The sequence below is a fragment of the Chiloscyllium plagiosum genome, chromosome 15 (genome assembly GCF_004010195.1).
Source record: "Chiloscyllium plagiosum isolate BGI_BamShark_2017 chromosome 15, ASM401019v2, whole genome shotgun sequence".
NCBI classification, from domain to species: domain Eukaryota; kingdom Metazoa; phylum Chordata; class Chondrichthyes; order Orectolobiformes; family Hemiscylliidae; genus Chiloscyllium; species Chiloscyllium plagiosum.
Window position 1 is genome coordinate 58,788,266 of NC_057724.1, and position 9,510 is coordinate 58,797,775.

Consider the following 9,510-nt stretch of genomic DNA (forward strand, 5'->3'; position numbering starts at 1 on the left):
GGGTGTACAAAGTTAAAAATCACACAACACCAAGTTATAGTCCAACAGGTTTAATTGGAAGCACTAGCTTTTGGAGCATTACTCCTTCATCCAGTGGTTATGGAGTACACAATTGTAAGACAGAATTTATAGCAAAAGTTTACAGTGTGATGTAACTGAAATTATACATTAAAAAAAACCTTGATTGTTTAAGTCTCTCATCTTAGAGTATCTTCAGATACTGAAGCAGTTCATATCCAAGTGCAACATGATCTGTATAATATGCAGGCTTGGGCTGACAAGTGGCAAGTAACATTCACACCACACAAATGGCAGGCAATGCCTATCACGAATAAGAGACAATCCAACCACCACCCTTGTCATTCTGCTGGAATGTTTCTTCCTCAACCAACTGTGAAGATGTCACACTCAGCAGTTTGTTCTCCCATACTTTCCAAAATTAACATTACTCCTGAGGTATAAGAATCTGAGTTTTGGGGGGTGCAGGAGACGGTCTTTCTGATGCTTCCTCTGAGTCTAGGAGGTGGCTTCTGGGGCAGCTGGCGGTTTCACTGTGGAGGTGGAGGACATACTGACAGTACCTGCAGAACTATCGTGTCTAGTGGTGTGTAATGGATGACACTGCCAGCAGGGTTAATGTGAGATTTAAACTGTAATGAAGACTAATGTTTTCTAGGGGTGCCAAGCCTATTAGTTTTGGTGCAAGGGGGCAAAGGTCAGTGAGGTGTGCCCAGTGATTTAGTAGGCTGAATAGAGGGCATGCAGGGCTAGTGGTGTGGGAAGCTGGCATGAGTGAGAGAAACTGAGGGAAGATGTTGCAGTCTATAATGAGAGTGGTAGAGTCTGAGTCTTGATGGGAAATGGGTACAATAATAGAGTTAGAGAAGGGGTAGGGTGACAGAGAGAAAAATATGATACTTATCCCAGTGCAGCAGAGAAGGGGCATCTGGCAATTCCTCCACTCCCGTGAAGATAGCGCAGTTTTGAACATCAAACCTTAGGTGAGGGGTCATTATGTCCTCTGCCAGCTCTTTGGAAAGAGGACTCCTCTCCTTTGCACCATCCCCTCAACCAGGACCTCAAAGTCCCATGTCGGAGAATCATGGTGTCATCTTCGTCTTCTCTGACATCTTCTGGAAAAACCTTGTCTGAACAGGGCAGCTTTAAATTGTCAGCTCATTCGGGTAGACAGCAACCTTTGAAAGATGGCACAGGCACTAGACTTGTCCATGTTACGATGGATATTCAGTGAGTGGTGAGTTAATCTGCAATTAACATGTGGTCTGTGCTGGAATTGGATTTGAGAGATGCCATAGGGGTGGAATAGGTAGTTAATGAGGTGAGAAAACTCATCAAAGGTGGAGCAATAAAAATTGGGCAGGAAGAAGAAGCCAATATTAGAGAACCACAAGAGTTCAGCAAGTGGTGCACTTGGTGTAATATTGCTCATGGGCTTCAGTGTTAAATAAGCTGAGGTTAGAGGAGGGTGGAACAAGAGTTACCAACCAGGAGAATACTGGGGTAGTCAAATCCAGAGATGACAAAGGCATGGATGTGGTTTCTAGTGAAAAATGGGCTTAAGCGTGGGCAGTGGCAGGTAATATTGTAGTCCTGGTTATGGGAAATCTTTGTGAGGGACAGTGTGTGGTTTTATGAGCTCAGCTCCAAATCAATTTAGACATCAAGGTTGTGAACATTTTGTTCAGACTGAAACAACAGCCAAAGATAAAAATAAAGTTTGTGGCATTGGCACAGAATATGCGACGGAGGCCAAAGACGGTGGTTTTGATACTCCCGATAACTAACAGGTGCAAATTTCTTCTTAGCCAGAAGTGGATGTTTGACAAACAATCTGACAGCGCAAGATTGTAAATGGTCATGGGGAAGTCGAATGAGATTGAGCTATAAATCTAGCAACACTCTCAAAATCTAGTGATTTAAATTATTGATTAAATGTAGCTACCTCCGTTCATTCATTGATTATGTCTGTGACAGTGACAAACAGTAGAAACCTTTATATTAAGAAGGTACATATTAAAAATTCAGTATCACTGCTCAGGCCACAATTAGCACTTTAGCTTTCTTCCGCAAGATAATGTGTTCAATTCACTCCCCTGAGTTCTCTAAAAATGAATAATGAATTTTAGTGGCTATGCTGAGAGAAATCACATGTGGAAGTATCCAAATTAAATAATATGGACTTAGTGCAGAAAGTAAATAGCAGTGCGGCTTTTAAGTAACGTTTTCCTATCCTTCTATTGCCTGACTTAATGGGCTGAAGTTTAATTTTTGGATTTTCTTGCAGTTTTGTGGAGGCGAGCAGTGGGAGGGAAACCCAAAAGGTGGTGGAACATGTTTGGTCATGGCTTAGTTACTTCATCAGCATTGCATTTCTCACCCTCCTGACCAACTGGGGACAGGCAAATCCTGACCTTTGAAGTGTCAGGATTGAAAGGGACCAGGTAAGGGACAGAATGGCTCCATTTGACAATGATTTGAGTGATGCTGGTAACGCACAGCAGGAGAGACAGCATCCGAGAAGCAGGAAAATCGATGTTTCAGCCAGGAGCCTTTCATCAGGAAGCCCTCCATTTGACAATTGTCCAGACAGAAAAAGTAATGGGTGTCTCAATGTGGGACAGCTGCCCTCACCTCCTGGTTCTCTGAGGTATCCCTGAAGATTATGTTTCATGTTGCAAAGCCTGCAGAAAACCGAAGTTCTCCATATGGAAAGGAGAAAAAGGTCAATGTTTGTGAACAATCAGGCTGCAAGTCAGGAAGTCAGCACCAGGAATGTGGTCCTTTACTCATGGACACAGTGTCAAAGACCAGGGATGGACTATTCCTCTCCCTGCTATATTGAGATTAATGATGAGCAACATGATTTAATTGAGTGAGTAAGATGAAAAACTTGACACCAAGAAAATATTGACCGCTTACATCCTCATGTCAGTGCATGTTAACAGCAAGTTCAGAATTTTGATCTCAAGTGGCAGCAAACCCAATTCCATATATTTCCATCTCATTAATATCCCTTCCTACCATTTTAGCACATGCACTTCTAACATTTGCCTCCACTTTGACAAACCAGACAACACAAAATAATACAGAATAAGGACCTTGTGAGTTGTCTCGTCAGCATCCATTCAGCTTGTGCAATGCCTGTTCTGGCTACCTTGCTTCTCTTTACAAGGAACAGATTCTACTGCACAAGGTCTCTCCAGAGTCAATGGACACATCCTTCCTGGATCTTTCATCCATTCATCTTGGCATTGGCAAAGTACCAGCCCAACAAACATCATTATGCCTGCTGTCAGACCAAGTTCGCACCAATTCAGGGCTTTATGCATTAACTTTGAATCTGAAGGCTGCCATGGTTTACATGCCTGTGTGGGGTTGGTTTATGGCTGAGGGACATCCATCATATACAGGATTTTTAGTGCTAACATGGAGACAGGTAACCTCTGCTTTTTAGTACAAGGCTTTTAGCACTTACTTCGAAGCAGACATCTTAAGTAATTGAACTCGCCTTTTAGTGAACAAGGGGAGGCAGGCAGCTTGTAATAGTTGAAAGCACTGAAAAGTGAACATCTCAGTCAGACAGGAAGTGGTCATGATTCAGTACAGCCTGACACTACACCAAGGTCAGAGCTGCAGCACGTGCCAACAGCGTATACAGTAAACACAGCACGTGCACTTGAAGTTATGGCAACATGAGAAAGTCAAAGGTGGGGGGGGGGGGGGGATGAGTGGGGAAGCTCTTTTCTTCACCTGTGTCCCTTCAATGCTTCACAGACTGTTAAGTTATCTTGATCTGTTTGAACATGCTCTGATGTTATGTTTAAACTGTGAGAGGTGCTTTATGAAGATCTTTGCAGCAGTCTGCTGCTCTATAAGAGATTGTGGACACGTGAGCTGCTCATTGAACATCTCCCATCCTTGAATGTCACTGCACTCCCTTGAAAGGTACAAACATAGGAGCAACATTCCTTGACTGAGATGCTGGCTCGTTGGTGTCGGGGGGCAAAATTGTGCCCCTTTGTGATAGCCATTTCCACCTCTGGTATTCCCTCTATCTATGCTTCTCATCATCTTGTACACCTCTATCAAGTCACCTCTCATCCTTTTTTGCTCCAATGAGAAAAGCCCTCGCTCCCTCAACCTTTCTTCATAAGACATGCCCTCCAGTCCAGGCAGCATCCTGGTAAATCTCGTTAGCACCGTCTCTAAAGCTTCACATGTTCTTCCTATAATGAGGCGACCAGAACTGAATGCAATAATCCAAATGTGGTATAACCAGGGCTTTATAGAGCTGTAGCATAACCTCGTGGTTCTTAAACTCAACCCCCTGCTAATGAAAGCCAACACACCATACGCCTTCTTAAAAACCCTATCAACTTGGTCGGCAAATGTTCTATGTTCCATGTTCTATGTGTGAAATCATCACTGACTCCATATTCTTCCTCATTGGGTGTTGAATGATGTGGACACACTACACCTTGACACTTTCCCTGGACAGTGTTTGGTCTCAGTGATGATCACATTAACACACACATTGGCTGATTCTATCTCTGGCACAGATTTGGGGCGGCATAGTGGCTCAGTGGTTAGCACTGTTGTCCCACAGCACCAGGGAGCCAGGTTCAATTCCAGGCTCAGGCCACTGTTTGTGTGGAGTTTGCACATTCTCCCCATGTCTGGGTGGGTTGCCTCTGGATGCTCCAGTTTCCTCCCACAATCCAAAGATGTGCAGCTGAGGTGAATTGGCCATTCTAAATTGCCCATAGAGTTCAGGGATGTGTTATTTAGGGGTAAATGTAGAGTAATTGGGCAGGGGATTGGATGTGGATAGGATACTCTTTGGAGGGTTAGTGTGGACTTGTTGGGCTGAAGGGCCTGTTTCCACACTGTAGGGATTCTATGACTCATGGAGAAAATGTGCAGGTTAGGTGAATTGGCCAAGTTAAATTGCCATAGTGTTAGGTGCATTAGTCAGAGGGAAATGGGTCTGGGTGGATTACTTTTTGGAGGGTCGGCGTGGACTTGTTTGGCCAAAGGGCCTGTTTACACACTGTAGGGAATCTAATCTGATCTAATCTAATAACAGCAGAGGTAAATGTAGGCCTAGTACAAGACCTGGCAGCACTGGCAGTGGCTGTATTGGTGAAGTGGGGCCAAAGTGGACTCATGGCAATGTCGGTGTTGAGCTTGGGTTGGAGCAGTACCTGGCTGCATCCGTGGCATCTGCATTGGCGAAGTCCAGCAACAACTCATCGAGGCGAGGGTGTCGGCGGAGACAAGGTGGCATGCAAAAGTGGTGACTTTCATTCCAGCAACAGCAGGGTGGCGAAAGAAACTTGTGCCTGGTCACCAGGCCCACGGCCCATGATGGAGCACTTTACAAGAAGGGTTGTAAAGTTGCACATTGTTTCTTTATTTCTTTACTCTTCTACCGTTATATCCTATGTTTTGACTTATTTTCTGTGTTTTGAGATGGCTCCGGAGAGTGGTGGCACTTTGCAACACTTTTCACTGTATTTTGTAACCAAATATGTGATAATAAAGAATTCAAATTAAACCAAAACCCTGTTAGATATGTGCCTCAATATGCCTTCTTCTTCACATTCCGAGTTTGTCTAGGTACATTCTTGACCTTTGTAAGTGTGGTTGAGTGAGCTTCGTGCCCTCTACAATGTGTTCTGTTGACCTGCAATGATTGGATGGTTATCCCCTGCTGCCTTTGGGTCTAAAGGGCCGGAGTTGCTGAAATCTGTCCAGCAGACACAAACTCGCCCTCTTTGCCTCGAGCTGCTGTAGACTTTCGGATCAGAGGTGCAGGGCTGAGGAGGAGCGTCTTGAGAAGACGCTTCTTCCGGCCTTGAGAGTCACTCCTCTTCTCTGGGCCTCCCTCAGAGGAAGGAGCACCTGGCGTCAGATCGAAATGCTTTACCCATCTCACCTGGTCATTGATAATGAGAAGGTTCACTCAGCTGATTCAGTGCGGAGGGATTTATTTTTATGAGAGGTTTTGTAAGTTGGGCTTGTATTCAGTGGAGTTTAGATGAATGAGAGGCAATATTATTTAAACATATAAGATTCTTAGAAGGTCAGTGCAGAGAGGTTGTTTCCCTTTGTGGAAGATTCCAGCACCAGACAGCGTAATCTCAGATTAAGGGATTGCCTATTTAAGATAGATGAGGAGAAATTTCTCCTCTCAGAAAGTAGTGAACCTGTGGGATTCTCCATCACAGAGGGCTGTCAAGGCTGAGACATTAAATATATTCAAGGCTGAGATAGACAGAATTTTAATCAGTAAGGGGTCAGAGATTAGAAGGAAAAGGTAGGAAGTTGGAGTCAAGGATGATCAGATTAGCCACAATCTCATTGAATGGTAAAATTGCTGGAGAAACTCAGCAGGTCTGGCAGAAACTGTGTTGTGAAAGCAAAATCAATGGTTCTGAAAAAGAGTCACTGGACCTGAAATGATAACTCTGCTTTCTCTGAACAGATTCTGCCAGACCTGCTGAGTTCCTCCAGCAATCTTTGCTTTTATTTCAGATTCTATTCCTTTCTCTGATAACTGGCTGAGACTGAACTAGAGAGTTCACAACATTGGCATTGTATTTCACCATGTGCTGAGGCTTCCAAACATGCATGTACACATAAGGCCACCTATTTGCACCTCCATAACATTATCTTATTGTGTGCCTGCTTCAGCTCCTCTGCTGCTGAATCTATACCTTTGTTCCATCTAGGCTTGATTATTGCAGGGAGGAGGATGTTTGGTTTATAAATATACATATAATTTTTAGAGCTTGGATTTTAAAATTATAGCATGTGGAGTTTGTTACTTTTCTAAAAGGTTTAAAAAAATTAGCTCAGATAGTCCTTCTGGAACTGTGACATAATTCAGTGTGCAAAATCGTTTTTACTACGCTGGTTTATGACAGGGAGTATGTAGCAGCCTCCTGGCTGCTAAAACACAGGTAGATTGTTAACTTGGTCAAGCAGCAAGGGATGTTGGGTACATTGGTCAAGTAAAACTCTGAAATCACAAAACCCATACACACCAGACGCACTGCAAACATAGCAGCCAGGTGCTGACGACATTAGCATAATGTAGAAGGCAACAGCTATTCTGGAGAGACACCCCAACAACTTATCCACTAAACAAAGGAGAGTTCTGACAGGAAGACACTGGGTCCTGCTACACAAAGAAACTAACAATAGCCTGCTATCTAAATGTTTGACTCTTTCAAACTATGATGTTGGAGGTGCCGGTGTTGGACTGGGATGGACAAAGTTAAAAATTACACAACACCAGGTTATAGTCCAAGTTTATTTGGAAACACTATCGTTTGGAGCGCTGCTCTGTCGTCAGGTAGCTGGTTGAGTAGGATCATAGGACACAGAAATTCTGGTCAGAAATCCATTCATAATATTCTGATCAGAGTCGTCTCAATTGTTTTAAGGACAGACAAAGGCAACAAGATAATGTAACATATTTCTAATTTAAGGAACCCAGATATTGATATTTTCAGGCAATTCAGAGGAGACCTGACTGGTATTGGAAGGAAACATACTTGCTCACTTAGAAGGGAATAAAGGATAGTCCTGAGAAAGCACAATTGTTTCAATATAAAGGCCTAGTTTATGAAACTTCCAAACCAGGAGAAAGTGAGGACTGCAGATGTGCTGGGTATCAGAGTTGAGAGTGTGGTGCTGGAAAAGCATAGCAGGTCAGGCAGCATCCAAGGAGCAGGAGAATCAATGTTTCGGGCATAAGCCCTTCATCAGAATGGCCGAAACATTGTTTCTCCTGCTCCTCGGATGCTGCCTGACCTGCTATGCTTTTCCAGCACCACTCGCTAAACTTCCAAACCAGGAGTGTTAGTTAGAAATTTGCAGATTATTGGAGGCTGAGAAAGTCTAAGATTTCAGTTTTCTAAGTAGTTAAGTAAAACAACTTCACACTTTACTGGTGAGAAAATAATTAAATCAAGTATAAATATTTGACACACAAGAGCAATTTCTCTGGGTTTTAATAGCAGCAAAGTGACGGCATTGGAGAACAGGTTGAAACATTGTACTGCTGGCCCATTAAGATTTGTTGAGTTATGTACTATATTTAGTCATCTTGGTTTATTTGTGTTCCTCCATACAATAAACTTATTCTGTCGTTAATGAAACGCTGCAGCCTTTGTGTGACTATACTTCTGTAATTGACCACCACTGTAACTACAAAACAAAACCTGATCTATTGAGCTAGATTTCATTCTGGGATGTCACTTGTCCAAGCTTACTATCAGCTGGAATTATACTATTCTAACACACTCCCGACCAATCTCTCACCTCTATCTTCTAGAGGGCACACAAACTCTGCTGTGCTCTGCATAAATTCTCATCCTTGGTTTTCAAATCACTCCATGGTCTCAATTCAACCTAATCTGTCTCCTACAGCCCAGAATCCTCCATGATATTTGCCCCCTCTGATATTTGGTCCACCTGTTATTTGCACCATTAAACTGAAGATACACAAAAAGTTAAATGCTAAAATTAAATGAAGAATATTAATAATGAATATGTTAGCATTAAGCTCCTTTGCCTGCAGTTTTATTAATGATATTAACCAATTTAAAATAAGCAGGTCATTAAAATAACATGAGTTCATTTATCCAAAACTTGCTTTCATTTTCAAAATATTAATGCCCTCTGAAACCAGAAAGAATGATGAAATCTTCATAGAGTTATAGAGTGATAGAGATGAACAGCACGAAAACAGACCCTTCGGTTCAACTCGTCCACACCAACCAGATAACCTAACCTAATCTAGTCCCATTTGCCAGAACTTGGCCCATATTCCTCTAAACCCTACTTATTCATATACTTGTCCAGATGCCTATTAAAGGTTGCAATTGTAAAATCCCAGTCTATGTTTGGAAAGTTAAAATTTCCTACCATAACCACCCTCTTATTCTTACAGATAACTGAAATCTCCTTACAAATTTGTTTCTCAATTTCCCGCTGACTATTAGGGGGTCCTCTGTGCCTTCAAACCTTTCTCAGCCACCCAAAATAGGATCTATGTATGAACATGTGATAAGGGGCAGGATAGACCACTTGTCCCTTTGAGCTTGCTCCACCATTCAATAACATCAAGCCTATGCTGCTCAAACTACATTTCTGCCTGCTTCTGGTAGCCGTTCACTCCCTTGTTTATCAATAAGCTGTCCACTTCTGACTTAAGCTGAAAATGTGTTGCTGGAAAAACGCAGCAGGTCAGGCAGCATCCAAGGAGCAGGAGAATCGACGATTCTGGCATGAGCTCTTCTTCAGGAATGAGGAGGGTGTGCCAAGCAGGCTAAGATTAAAGGTAGGGAGGAGGGACTTGGGAGAGGGGCGTTGGAAATGCGATAGGTGGAAGGAGGTTAAGGTGAGGATGATAGGCCGGAGTGGGGGTGGGGGCGGAGAGGTCAGGAAGAAGATTGCTGGTTAGGAAGGTGGTGCTGA